Source organism: Phoenix dactylifera, chromosome 18 (assembly GCF_051530095.1).
Source record: "Phoenix dactylifera cultivar Ajwa chromosome 18, Ajwa_hap1_PhDact_Kaust_v1.1, whole genome shotgun sequence".
Classification (NCBI taxonomy): domain Eukaryota; kingdom Viridiplantae; phylum Streptophyta; class Magnoliopsida; order Arecales; family Arecaceae; genus Phoenix; species Phoenix dactylifera.
Window position 1 is genome coordinate 7355771 of NC_143207.1, and position 14593 is coordinate 7370363.

Here is a 14593-nt window from a genome sequence, read left to right on the forward strand (position 1 = left end):
TACAATTTGCAGTCTATACTTTTACCTTTTTCATCTTTGTCAAGCTTGCAACTTGAGCCCATGGGTGTGCTGATTTCTTTTGCATCCTTCATCTTGAATTTCTCCAACATTTCTTTGATATACTTGGACTGACTGATGAAGATGCCTTCCTCTGATTGTTTTATTTGCAGCCCAAGGAAGAAGTTGAGCTCACCCATCATGCTCATTTCAAATTCTCCCTGCATAAGCTTGGCAAATTCTTGACAAAGACTATCATTAGTAGCACCAAAAATTATATCATCCACATAAATTTGTACAAGCAATAAGTCATTTCCTTTTCTTTTAATAAAAAGGGTTTTGTCCACATTTCCTCTCTTAAATTTGTTCTTAATTAGAAAATTACTTAATCTTTCATACCATGCCCTAGGAGCTTGCTTAAGTCCATACAATGCTTTATGCAATTTATACACATAATCTGGATGTAAGTGATTTTCAAAACCTGGAGGTTGTCCTACATAAACTTCCTCCATTATATAGCCATTTAAGAATGCACTTTTTACATCCATTTGATAGAGTTTAAAATCCATGAAGCATGCATATGCTAAAAGCAGTCTAATAGCCTCTAATCTAGCAACAGGAGCAAAAGTTTCATCAAAATCTATTCCTTCCTCCTGATTATATCCTTTGGCCACTAGCCTAGCTTTGTTTCTTAATACTATTTCATCTTCATCTAGTTTATTTCTATACACCCACTTGGTGCCTATAATTGAAACATTGGGGGGTCTTTTTATTAGAGTCCAAACTTCATTTCTTTCAAATTGGTTTAATTCCTCTTGCATAGCATTCATCCAATTATCATCTTTTTCAGCTTCTTCTAGTGATTTAGGCTCTATTTGTGAAACGAAAGTAAGATAATTACTAGTGTTTCTTAAAGAGGATCTAGTTCTTATACCTTGTGAAGGATCACCAAGGATTAGATCCTTTGGATGACCATGTGCATACCTCCATTCTTTAGGAAGATCTTGATTTTTTGATGGAGGTTGACCTTCTTCATCTTGCTGATTTGTATCTTCCTTGACCTCATCCTCATGTTGTTTGTCTTGTATGGAGAATTTCTTCATTCGGTCTTCAAGTATACCTGCATCACCATCTTCTTCTTTTCTAGAAGAATCTCCATTAGTTTCATCAAAAACAACGTGAATAGATTCTTCAACAACGAGAGTTCTCTTGTTGAAGATCCTGTATGCTCTACTAGATGAGGAATAACCTAAGAAGATCCCCTCATCTGATTTAGCACTAAATTTACTGAGATTGTCCTTTCCATTGTTTAAAATAAAGCATCGACAACCGAAAACATGAAAATAACTTATATTTGGTTTCTTACTTTTTATCAACTCATAAGGTGTTTTCTTTAAGATGGATCTAACTAAAGCACGATTTAAAATATAACATGAGGTATTTATTGCTTCAGCCCAAAAATACTTTGGTAGATCCGATTCGCACAACATGGTACGAGCCATATCTGCTAGTGTGCGATTCTTCCTTTCTACCACCCCGTTTTGTTGAGGTGTCCTAGGTGCCGAGAAGTTGTGATTGATACCATTTTCTTCACAAAATTTTTCAAAATACTGATTTTCAAACTCGGTACCATGATCACTCCTAATTGCTTTTAGTTTAAGATTGAGTTCATTCGAAACTCTATTATGAAACTTAATAAAAGCGGGAAAGGACTCATCTTTATGTGCAAGAAATGAAACCCATGTAAAACGTGAAAAATCATCAACAATTACAAGACCAAATTTCTTACCCCCTAGACTAGCAGTTCTAGTGGGTCCAAACAAATCCATGTGAATTAGTTCTAAGGGTTTTGATGTTGAAACTATGTTCTTAGACTTAAAGGAACTTCTTGTTTGTTTCCCTAATTGACATGCAGCACAAATTTTATTCTTTTCAAAGTCTATTTTTGGTAGCCCTTTGACTAGATCCTTTGTAATTAATTTAGAGATTAAATCCATGCTAGCATGCCCTAAACTACGATGCCATAACCAACTAGTCTCATTGACTTTGGGATTCATGGCTACAAGACATTGGCCATCCTTCATGGTGAGATCATCAAGATCTACCATGTAAACATTTCCATGCCTATGTCCTGTGAGTATGATCTCATTATCAATTGGACTACTAATTATGCATAGTGACGATTCAAATGACACTTTAAAGCCTTTGTCACAAAATTGACTTATACTTAATAAATTATGTTTCAGTCCATTAACTAACAATACATTATCAATAAATGAGGAGGGTGATATGGAGATTTTACCAACACCAATAATTCGTCCTTTAGCATTGTCTCCAAATGTGACTAATCCTCCTTCTTTTGATTCCAAGGTGACGAGGAGACTCTTGTCACCGGTCATATGCCTTGAGCAACCGCTATCAAGATACCACATTCTCTTTTTATTTCCGGCTGCAAGGCATACCTGCAAAATGATCATGTGAAGCTCTTAGGTACCCAAGTTTTCTTGGGTCCTTCGTGGTTAGTGTGGTTGGTTCCCTTAGGCACCCATACTTTAGTTATGTTTTTGGCTTTCACAAATGTACTCTTGTTAGTTTGGATTTTTCTTTGAATACAAGAGTAGGCTTTGTGTCCATTCTTTCCACAATGAAAACATGTAGGTTTTTCAGTTTTTACATCTTTTGCTTTTACAAAGAAATTCTTTAGATACTTTTGTTGTTTATTAGTTTTATATCCTAATCCGGCTTTATTGAAAACAGCTCTTTGATTTGAAAGAATGAGATTTAATTTTTCAGAGCTTTGTGTGAATTTTTCAACAATTGGTTTGTACTTATGTACCTCATTCTTGAGATTCAAATTTTCTTTAACTAGTTCTTCCTTATCTTTTTTAAGAGATTCAACATTTTGTGCAAGTGAGGTATTATTATCGAATAGGGATTTTACTTGTAGATTTAATTCCTTAATTAGTGTATTTGCCTTTTCATTTTCAATGTTAAGTTTTGAGTTTTTGATTTCTAGGTCAATAGTGTTAATATTTTTAATGCTCTCCTTTTTATTTAATAGATTTTCAATATCTTCCTTTAGTTTTTGATTAGAGGCTTTTAATTCTTTATTCTTTGCTCCTAACATACCACAATCACCCATAAGTTCTTGAAAAGCCTCATATAATTCTTCTAAAGTAAAATTTATAGTTGGGTTTTGACATACCTCATCGTCTTCAAACGCCATGAAGCACAAATTGGCGGTCTCTTCCTTTTCTTCCTCGGAGGATGATGTGTCACAATCATCCCATGTTGCCTTTAATGCCTTCTTCTTCTCCTTTCCAAAATACTTCTTTTGTTGAGGGCATTTGGAACGAACGTGTCCCGGTCTCTTGCAATCATAGCATATGATTGGGTCTCTTTCTTTTTCCCAATCATTTCTCCCTCCAAATTTCTTTCTTGGGAAAGGTTTCTTTCTTCTCATGAATTTCTTAAATTTTCTTACTATCAAGCCCAAGTCCTCATCTTGGCTTTCTTCTTCACTCTCACTACTCTCTTCTTCACACACACTTGAAGTAGCTTTGAGTGCGATTGTCCTTTTCTTCGGCAACTCTTCTTCATGTTGCTTCATTGTGAGCTCATGCGTCATCAATGAGCCCAGTAGTTGTTCTAATCCCAAAGTGTTGAGGTCTTTGGCTTCTACGATTGCCGTGACCTTTGCTTCCCATGCTTTCGGCAAAGACCTGAGAATTTTACTCACAAGTTCCGGGTTAGTATAAGATTTACCCAAACTCTTTAGACCATTAATTATATCGGTAAAGCGAGTAAACATGCATGTGATGGTTTCATTAGGTTCCATCTTAAACAATTCATATTTGTGAACTAGAATGTTCACTTTGGACTCTTTGACTTGATTTGTACCCTCATGGGTAACTTCAAGCCTATCCCATATTTCCTTGGCGGAACTACATGTAGAGACTCTATTGAACTCATTTACATCTAAAGAACAAAATAGTGAGTTCATGGCTCTAGAATTGAGTTGAGCCATCCTATCATCATTCTCATCCCAATCCTCCTCAGGTTTGGGAACTCGAATGCCATTAACCACATGTGATGGTTCTTGTGGTCCCTTGACTATAACCCTCCACAAGGCATAGTCTTGTGCTTGAATGAAGATTTTCATTCTAGTCTTCCAATAGGTATAATTTGTCCCATTGAAGAGTGGAGGTCTATTGGTTGCTTGCCCCTCGGCAGGAACATTGTTAAAGGGTGTTCCCATCTAGATCTTTGGCTAAGACGGTTAGGTCTTTCAAGAAATACACAGAGCACCTGCTCTGATACCACTTGTTGCCCAGAGATGGTCACCCAAGAGGGGGGTGAATTGGGTGTTTTAAAACTCTTCGGCTAATTAAAATTAAAACACACAAATATATGAAATAAGGTAATGATAGTGGGACGAGAAGACACAATCACAAACACACGGTTTTATAGTGGTTCGGAGCTTCCACCGCTCCTACATCCACTCCCCAAAGCGCCTTTAGGTATTTCCACTATAATCCAAGATTACAGTACGGTAGTTTTGCGAGTTTACTACCCAACTCGTTGTTTTACACCGGGCTCACAACAAACCCTAAACCCCCAATTTCTCTTAGGCTTGGGACGCCTTTCCCTTGTTCCAAGTCCCTTGACTTGAACAAGCACTACAATCAAAGAGTTTACAAAAGAGAATAAAAGCTCTAAAAAGCAAATATATCAATTATGAACAATTTAACCCGAAAGAATCTTTTTGCCGTTGGAAGCGTGGGAGATGTTGATTCTTCCGATGTGGAGTGCGTAGGATCGAGTGTGAGCTTTGAATCCCGAGCGCACGAGAGCGGTTGAGCTTGAAATCACAAGAGAACCTTGAATGCACTTGATTTCTACACTTTAATGCTCTCACTCTCTTGAACTTTTCTCTCTTGAATAATTTTGCTTTTGGGTTGGTGAAGAGTTGTTGAGAACCACTTAAGAGGTCCCTTTTATAGCCCAAAAAGCAAATATAGCCGTTAGAAACAAAAAGAGAAGGATTTGAAATTCAAACCAAACCTGAAAAGCTGTCAGTCGCGTCCCAGGCGCTACAGCGAGAGACGTCTCGCCTACAGGTTTTACTTTTTACTTTATCTGGGGTCGACTCGGCACTTTACGGGGACGTCTCGGCTTGTCTGCACTTTTTGAGTGGGGACGACTCCGCTTGTTTGGGGACGACTCCGCTTCTTTATCTTTGAAAAATATGTCCTCTGGAATTCCCTGAGAGAGTCGACTCCGCTCTTTCAGGGGACGTCTCGGCTTGTCTGCACTTTTATGCATGGGGACGTCTCCGCTATCTCAGGGTCGACTCCGCTTCCTTATCACCGCAGAAACCATTCTCTGGAAAACCCTGAGAGAGCCGTCTCCGCCATCTTGGGGACGACTCGGGAAGTCTCCTTTTTGCTTGCGGGGACGACTCCGCGTACAGCGGGGACGTCTCGCGCATATCCCTTGAAAAACGTCTTTCTGCCGCCACTGAGAGAGTTGACTCCGCTACTGAGAGAGTCGACTCCGCTAACGCGGGGATGACTCGGCAGGTGTCGGGGACGTCTCCAAGTGTGCCAGTTCTTCCTGTTTGTGCCAGAGACGTCTCTGAAACTATCAGGAGACGTCTCGGCTGTCCCTGAACTTTTTCTTTAGCTCAAAATATTCTTCAATAAATTCATAAAAATTATGGGAACTTGCCTAGACATTTCTTAACAATATTCTAAGTAAAACACATGAATTTCTCAATTGAATTGTTAAGATATAATGGAATTTTACTCTAGTGTTTTGTATTCATCAAAATCCATTAGGGGGTCAACAACTACCCAACTCGTTGTTTTACACCGGGCTCACAACAAACCCAAAACCTCCAATTTCTCTTAGGCTTGGGACGCCCTTTCCCTTGTTCCAAGTCCCTTGACTGGAACAAGCACCACAATAAAAGAGTGTACAAAAGGATATAAAAGCTCTAGAAAGCAAATATAGCACTTATGAACAATGAAACCCGGAAGAATCTTTTTACCGTTGAAAGCGTGGGAGATGTTGATTCTTCCGATGTGGGACGCGTAGGGTTGGGTGTGAGCTTTGAATCCCGAGCACACGAGAGTGGTTGAGCTTGAAATCGCTTGGGAGACTTGAAAGCACTTGATTTCCTTTCTTGAATGCACTCACTCCCTTGAGCTTTTCTTTCTAACTTCTCTCTTGAATGATTTTGCTTTTGGTTGGTGAAGAGTTGTTGAGAAGCACTTAAGAGCTCCCTTTTATAGCCCAAAAAGCAAATATAGCCGTTAGAGATAAAGTAGAGAAGATTTGAAATTCAAATCAAATCTGAAAAGCTGTCAGTCGCATCCCAGGCGCTCTGGGGACGTCTCCGCTACAACGAGAGACGTCTCGCCTACAGGATTTTACTTTTTACTTTATCTGGGGTCGACTCGGCACTTTACGGGGACGTCTCGGCGTGTTAGCGCTTTTTGAGTGGGGACGACTCCGCTTCTTTATCTCCGAAAATCATGTCCTCTGGAATTCCCTGAGAGAGTCGACTCCGCTCTTTCAGGGGACGTCTCCGCTTGTCTGCACTTTATGCGTGGGGACGACTCCGCTTTCTCAGGGTCGACTCCGCTTCCTTATCACCGAAAAAACCATTCTCTGGAAAACCCTGAGAGAGCCGTCTCCGCCATCTTGGGGATGACTCGGGAAGTCTCCTTTTTGCTTGCGGGGACGACTCCGCGTACAGCGGGGACGTCTCGCGCATATTCCTTGAAAAGCGTCTTTCTGCCGCCACTGAGAGAGTCGACTCCGCTACTGAGAGAGTCGACTCCGCTAACGCGGGGACGACTCGACAGGAGCCGGGGACGTCTCCAAGTGTGCCAGTTCTTCCTGTTTGTGCCAGAGACGTCTCTGAAACTATCAGGAGACGTCTCGGCTGTCCCTGAACTTTTTCTTTAGCTCAAAATATTCTTCAATAAATTCATAAAAATTATGGGAACTTGCCTAGACATTTCTTAACAATATTCTAAATAAAACACATGAATTTCTCAATTGAATTGTTAAGATATAATGGAATTTTACTCTAGTGTTTTGTATTCATCAAAATCCATTAGGGGGTTAACAAAGGGGCGCATGCTTGACCCCTTCTCCGGAATGAGCAAGGTAAGCTTCTAAAGGGTCCTTATTATAAGTTTGTAAGAAAGTCTCCTGAACCAGAATTTCAATCATGTCAACTTCATTGATTTCTTTGTCGTCTGGTGGTTGTTTACTTATATTAAAGACATTAAGCTTGACTTTCATGTTGCCAAAAGATAACTTCAGCATCCCATTTCGACAATTGATCACAGCATTTGCTGTGGCTAAGAAGAATCTACCTAAAATTATAGGTGTGTGATTGTCTGGATGTATTACAGGTTCGGTCTCAAGGATAACGAAGTCCACAGGATAGTAAAACTCGTTTACCTTCACTATTACATCCTCTACAATCCCCTTGGGATACTTCACCGTCCTATCTGCTAAGGAAAGGGTAATATTTGTGGGCTTTAATTCCCCCAAACCTAACTTTTGGTATATATTGTAGGGAAGTAGGTTCACACTGGCTCCTAAATCTAATAGGGCTCTCTGGATGATCGTCTCTCCTATTTTTATTTCAATGGTGGGGCAACCAGGATCTTTGTATTTCGGGGCAATCTGTTGTTGAATGAGAGATGAGGCTTGTACAGCCATAACAGCTTGCCTAGGAATGCTGGTTTTTCTTTTGACCGTGGTGAGGTCTTTCAAGAATTTTGTATAGGAGGAAATTTGTCTTATGGCATCGAGAAAATGTATATTTATCCGAACAGTTTTAAAGACTTCCATGATTTTATCAAAGTTAGATTGTTTCTTGGAGTCCTGACGTCTACTGAGGAAGGGAACCTTGGGTTTGTATGTTTCTATAGGTTCTTTCCTTTTTTCTGGTTTGTCCTGTTCTTGACCTCTCTTCTGAATTGGGTTCTTATCGGTTTATTTTTATTTTCTTTTTCATGTTCAGGAAGTTGGACTTTATTGTCCACTTGTTTGCCAGACCTCAGAGTGGTAATTGCCTGGACTTCATAGGTCGGATTTCCATTGATTTGATAATGACCTCTTTGATCTTGATTTTGTTGTCTACTAGGGTTAGGCACTGGTTGACTAGGTAGTTCACCTTTCTTTCTATGCCCTAGAGAGTTTGCTATTTGGCTTAGACTAACCTCAAGTTTTGCAATTGCTTGCGCATGGAATTGGTTAGTCTGGGCTTGGGCTGTATTGGTCTGTTGTTGTTGCTTGATAAAATCTTGTTGTTGTTTCATCATATTAGCCATCATGGTTTCTAATGGTGAAGATTGCTGTGGGATAGGAGCATTATAGGGAGGTACAGATGGAACCAAAGATTGGTTCATTTGTGGTGGCCCTATCCTGAAAAAGTTGTTCTGAAAACCTGGTGGACCACCTTGATGCTGAATAGGTTCGTTCTGCTTATATGAGAAATTTGGGTGGAACCTATTATCAGGGTGGTAAACTGGGCTGAACGAATTGGGAGTGGGCTTCTTAAAGGCACTATATGAATTTAGAGCATTTGCTTGCTCGGCCTTTATGGTGGGCAGATTAGGGCAGCACTCCACTAGATGCTCTGGACTGTTACACAAGACACACAAACTATATAACTCGTGATCCACTTTCATGACGGGATTGACTTTTTATATAACCCTGAACTAGTGGACACAGTGAAAGCATCAAACTTTTTGCCTAAATTGTTTACTCCAGTCACCAGATTGGATATAACATTTTTGAGATCTGGATCTACTTTCATTTCATAATTACCTGGTTTCCTAGACCCAAACTCATCTCTATTTACTTCCTCACCATAGCTACTCTAATTTTGGGCATTTTCAGCTAAGTCAACAAGAAATTCATAGGCTTGATCTGGGGTTTGGTTCATGAACCTACCTTTGTGCATGGACTCGATCATGTTTCTATGTGCCGGAGGTAGTCCTTTGTAAAAGAAATGTACTAGATCAGCTTTGTCAAGCCCATGGTGCGGGCACTTGACCAAAAGATCATGGAATCTTTCCCAAAGTTGGAAAAATTCCTCCTCAGATTTTCCTCTAAAAGTTCTTATGGCATCCTTAATTTTTTCTGTTTTAATCATGGGGTAAAATTTTGCCATGAACTTCCTAGATAGTTGTTCCCATGATGTGATGGAATTTGAAGCAAGGGAATACAGCCATGCAGCAGCACGATCCTCTAAAGTCATGGGAAACAACCTTAATTTAATACCCTCTTCATCTAAGTTTTGATTTCTAAACATTTGACAGATTGTCAAAAATTTGTTTAGATGAATGTATGGTTGTTCACTCTCGAACCCATGAAACTTGGGTAACATATTTATTGTTGCAGCCCGAATTTCAAATTGGGCTGCATTATTTATTGGCAATACTATACATGTAGGTGGACTAGCGGATGCAGGAGCGAATAATTCATTCAGGGTTCTAATGTGATCACCCATTGTATAGATTGGTGGTTGATCAATAATTCGTCAGATGTGACGATGCTTTTTTCCAACCTCTGGGTTAAATGGTGTTAACTTACCCCTTAATGATCTTCTACCATGCATACATTATCCACAACTTAATTAGACTCGACTCCTAAACGAAATCCTAGAAGAAGAGAAGAAGGGCTAGACCAAGATGACCACAATCAACACCACACAACAATTTGATCCTATTAGTCTTAGAACTAAGTGAGGTTTAGTAGCTTCTTAAATCTAGTTGCACAGAGACTTATCAGGTTAAAAAAGTTCCTGAAATTCTCTCTAGATTAGACAGCTCCTAATCTCCCTTTCAGATTAAGCTTGAGCTTACCAGTTAAGTGATCCAGTAACCAGTGACTAGGAAAGTTCCAGGGTGTGCGGTGGTGCCAGAAGGGATACACCGATACCACAATACCCGTAACAGTTCTCACTGTTGTAAAACTTTCCTAGACATCACCAATTACTAAATCCTCACTGGAGTGGCTTTCAGCCGCTTCTTTCCAAGAGCCTAATTGAGCTCGAAAACCCTAAGGCCAACGTCTAATTTGATTTTAATTTAATTTGGCTTAGGATAAGTATGCAAGGTGGTGATTTTTGGGCTAAGGACAGGTAATGACTTTCCGACCTTATCTTTTTAATGGGTTTTGCCCTTAAATTATTTTATGCAAATGCTTAATACTAAATGCAACAAATAATCAATAATTTTTTTAAAATTTATGCAATGCCATTAGGTTGTATTGATTAATGAGCAAGCAATTTTTTTTTTTACTTTTATTTTTTTAATTTATTTTTTTAAATTTTTTTTTAATTTTCTTTTTTTAAAATTTTTTTATAGCAATAACTTGAATGTAAACTAAACACAATCCTTATGCGTCAGTCAATCTCCAAATGCCCGTTGAATAAGCTCTGGAGATTACTCCGTGAGGAGTCCCAATAGAGGTATGATAACCTCGGGGGATTGCACCCTATCAATTAATAGCAAAAATAAATTTTTTTTTGATTTAATTTTTTTTTAAAATTTCAAATTTCGAATGTCAGAATTCAAATTTTGAATTTAATTTTTTTTAAAATTTTTGAATTTTGGAATTTTTTTTAATTTTAATTTTTTTTTGAATTTTGAATTTCGAATTTCAAATTTTAGAATTTAATAACTACGAAATTATTAACTAGAAATTATCAAAATAAGAAAAATTAATAAAAATAAAAATAAAAACTTACTACCGGAGTGCGTTCACTCCGGGTATCCAAAATTCAATTTGATCTTCGTGATCGTTCTTGCTTCTCGATTTGCCTCCCCGGCAACGGCGCCAAAATTCTGATCGTCCGATTCCTGTCTAACTAAAAATATGCTAAACAGATCGTTGCTAGAACCGATGAACAAAGTTTAATTTAAATTCTACTCTTACCTTTCCTATTCGAAGAATAGCGGTCGTAAGAGGTCGATCCACAGGGAGGCAATTGGAGATGCATAAAAATTAGAACATTCACTTCAATTCGAAATCGACTTTTGAATGATGGAAGAAAAATATTATGTCGAAGATGATGATATGATTCTCTAATCTATTAGAGAATTTCTTTTCTGCTTGAAATTAACGGAAAGACACTTAGTTAAATTCGAAAAGCATTTATATATTTAATGAAAAAGAAAAGCTTTGGCATAAATTAAAATGGATGATAGCTAAGAAGACTGAAGCCTGGGACATAATTTGCATAAAAGAAAATTAAAAGATTGCATAAAAAGCGGAAATTAAATTGAACCTAGAATATGGATTGCATGAAAGAAAATTGCTTGACTTCATAGAAAACTAATTACAAAAATAAAAAGAAAGATTGGAAGCCTAATGCTTCTTTACTTCTGCAAAGAAAGCAAGAAATAACAAGAAACTCCCTCTTCTTTTCTTCTGCAAATAACAAGAAAATAAAAAAAGAAAATAGAGCATGGCTCCCCCCCGGGTGGAACTCCCAAAATAAAATAAAACACTCTTCTTTTTTTTTATTCCTTTCCCCCAAACCGATGGCCTCCCTCAACATAAAATAACAGTTTTTTTATTTCTTTCTTCTTCCCAAGAGAAACAGAGCAATGCTCTGTTTCTTCTTTCTCTTTTCTTTGGGCTCGCCGACCACCTCCTTAGACCCGCCGGCCACTCGCTGAGAGCTCCCCGCCTCCTCCTCGGAACTCCCTTTCTTCTTCCGATGGCCACCCTATTTATAGGCTGAGGATGCTTGGGATTCCGAAAGGGAGGACTTGGAGGCACGATTCATGGAGCTCGGGCGTGGGGTGATTCACGGCTGGCCACGGGATTGCTGAGAGAATGGCTGATGCTTGGATCCCGGAACCGTTGCTGGAAGAGGAGGCGCCGGATGCTCGCAAATGGTTAGCTGCGGGATCGCTTGGAGGAAGGCATGGATCTTGGGATGCATCACAGGCTGCTGAGTGCTGGGAATGGAAGATTGGATGCAGTGATGGCTGATAATGAAGGCTACCATGGGCTGAGGCGGAGGAGGCTGCTGTGAGCGTTGATCACGGACACGGTGGAGAGGGGCTCGCCGCGGAATGAGCTGGGGTGACTTGGAGGGCGCCGCGGAGGAGGTGTGGTGCTGTGAACCGTTGGGAGGAGCGGAAGAGGTGGATCACGGACGCGGTGGATGATCTGAAATGCGGAGGAGACGGGAGCATGATCGACGGAGCTTGACGCTGATCGCGGGATGCTAGAGACGCGGGCGTTGTGATGCGGACGAAGCAGGGACTCGGGAAAGCTAATCCGGCTGGAATGTTCACCGCGTGAAGAACGCGGGCTGTTGGGCGCGATGCTGGGAGGAGGATTGGGACGCGGGCGTTGCTGGCACGGTGGCTGGCACGGAAGTTGGAAGGAGGAAGATGGATGCGTGATGCTGAGGATCCGACGGGAGCTGGCAGATACCGAGTTCCGTCCAATTAGTCATATAGTTAAAAAATAGTGTGATATAAAATTTGGCTTGTGGACGGACGGACTAAGTTCGTCACGGTTCATCTGTTCTGACTGGAGGTCAAGTGCAATTCTTTCAAGTCATGGGTCACCCAGCACCTCATAGTTATGATATGGCCAAATTAAATTTGCCCAAAATTCTTTCCCAAAAGCACAGAAAAATTGGACCCAATTCGGACCCGAACCCGACTCGGACCCGATTCGGACCCGATTCGGACCCGACCCGCTCTTCAACCGGGTCGGATCTGGAAAGGGATCCTTCTTTAGTCAAATTTGTACTCAATGTGCATTTTATCTCTAATTTATGAAAATCTGTGTCAAACCCAAATATAATATTAATCCAATGAATTTATCATTATCGGTTAGCAATAATACTAATTTAGGTGACATGTAGGTCGCACTTTTGTGCTCTTATCATCTTGCTACCCAAGTCTTACGACTGTCCACATTGCATGGAGTTTGGAACATGCTGCATGAACTATTTCTTCAACTCCCCAGGTAAGAAAATGACACCTTTCTAATGAACTTCAGAACAATAGAGAAAGACCCCTAAACCATAATAGAGTATTTTCAAAACATCAGAAAAAATTTCTGATCCAGTGGCTACTATTGGTTATAAAATCTCTGCTTCAGACCAAGTCACCTTTATACTTGATGGCTTGGTACCATATTATTACCTGTTTGTGATTGCAGTAGCAAATTGAGCTCAAACACTCACTCTCATTGAGCTTTGTCCTGCATTGCTATCATGAACGATGACTATATCAAAGTAGAAAACTCTACAAAACTCAGAGACTTAGGGACTCAAATAGCCTTAATTTAAAATCAAAATTTTACCTACAATCAAACGTCATTTCCAGGTAGCCCAACCATTTCAGGTCTAACTTTGAAGCACAGAAACTACCAAACAAGCAACTTCTAGGGGCATCCCCTCGCTAAATATCAGATCTGCCACAAATCAGGACATTCACTTGACAATTACTATAAGTACTGAAAGAAACCAAATCTCCAAGATGAAGGAAGATTGACAACTTACCTTCTAGAAGCATGTGGTCAATGTTTCCAGGATCTTTTCTTTGATCTCCCACATTTTTGATCCCCTTCCCAGTATCACAAGCAGCTGGGGAAGTTTTGGGGAGTTTGTAGGAGTTGTAATAACTACACTAACTAGTTATCGCGATGATTAACTCCCATATAAACCAGGACTGAACTGGGTTTGGGCATGTTCTCATGGGCACCTAATCTCGGTTTCCAACATCTCCCAATCTCACATGTTGGGCATGACGATACTTTTGTCTTCTAAGTATTGAATGCTATTCGTACAGATAAATAGGTCATGTGACTGGTGAATACTCCTGCATTTCGGAGCTCTAAACTAGAAACCTGTGAAGGCCAGGATGGAGACATGAACCCTAAAAAAATAAAAGAAAAAAGTGAACACAATTGTCGCAATACCCTAGGCTGATTGGGTTATACCGAATCCAGCATATCTTAATCCCTGAAGCGATTTATGCTAAACCGCTCTTTAACTTCACATGTATCCAGAATTAAGTTATATATCATTAGAATGATATAACTGGCTAGTCGGTGACTACAAGTAACCAGTGTAATTCCAAATTTGCAAGAAGAAGTAACTTGTCAAACAAAGATCGAGTAACCAGGGGATAAAAGAAACTATGTACCTTTGTCTCTCAAATGAGGGGAGAGACTGAACAAGAGAATTCTAGGGCGCATTCGGTGCATGAGACCAATCGTGAAAGCTTTATTAGGTTGATATCATGGCCTTTTGTTATCACATTCGGACCAACAGAAGTTGGTTCTAGATCTAGCTGAGCTTCATGCAGTAACTCGGCTTGCACCAGCCAAACAGGAGGACGCCTTCTACATCAGTGTCCGAGAAGATAGTCTGGTCCATCCTCTGCAACTTCGGCATCGGTCCCCTTGTCTGGGAAGCTCGTGCATAAGTTGTTCTTGTGGACGAGCTCATTCAACCAACCACAAATCCATCCAAGATGGTGTTGATAATACTCATTGTTAGTTGTTTGTTGATCTACAGCTCGAGAGT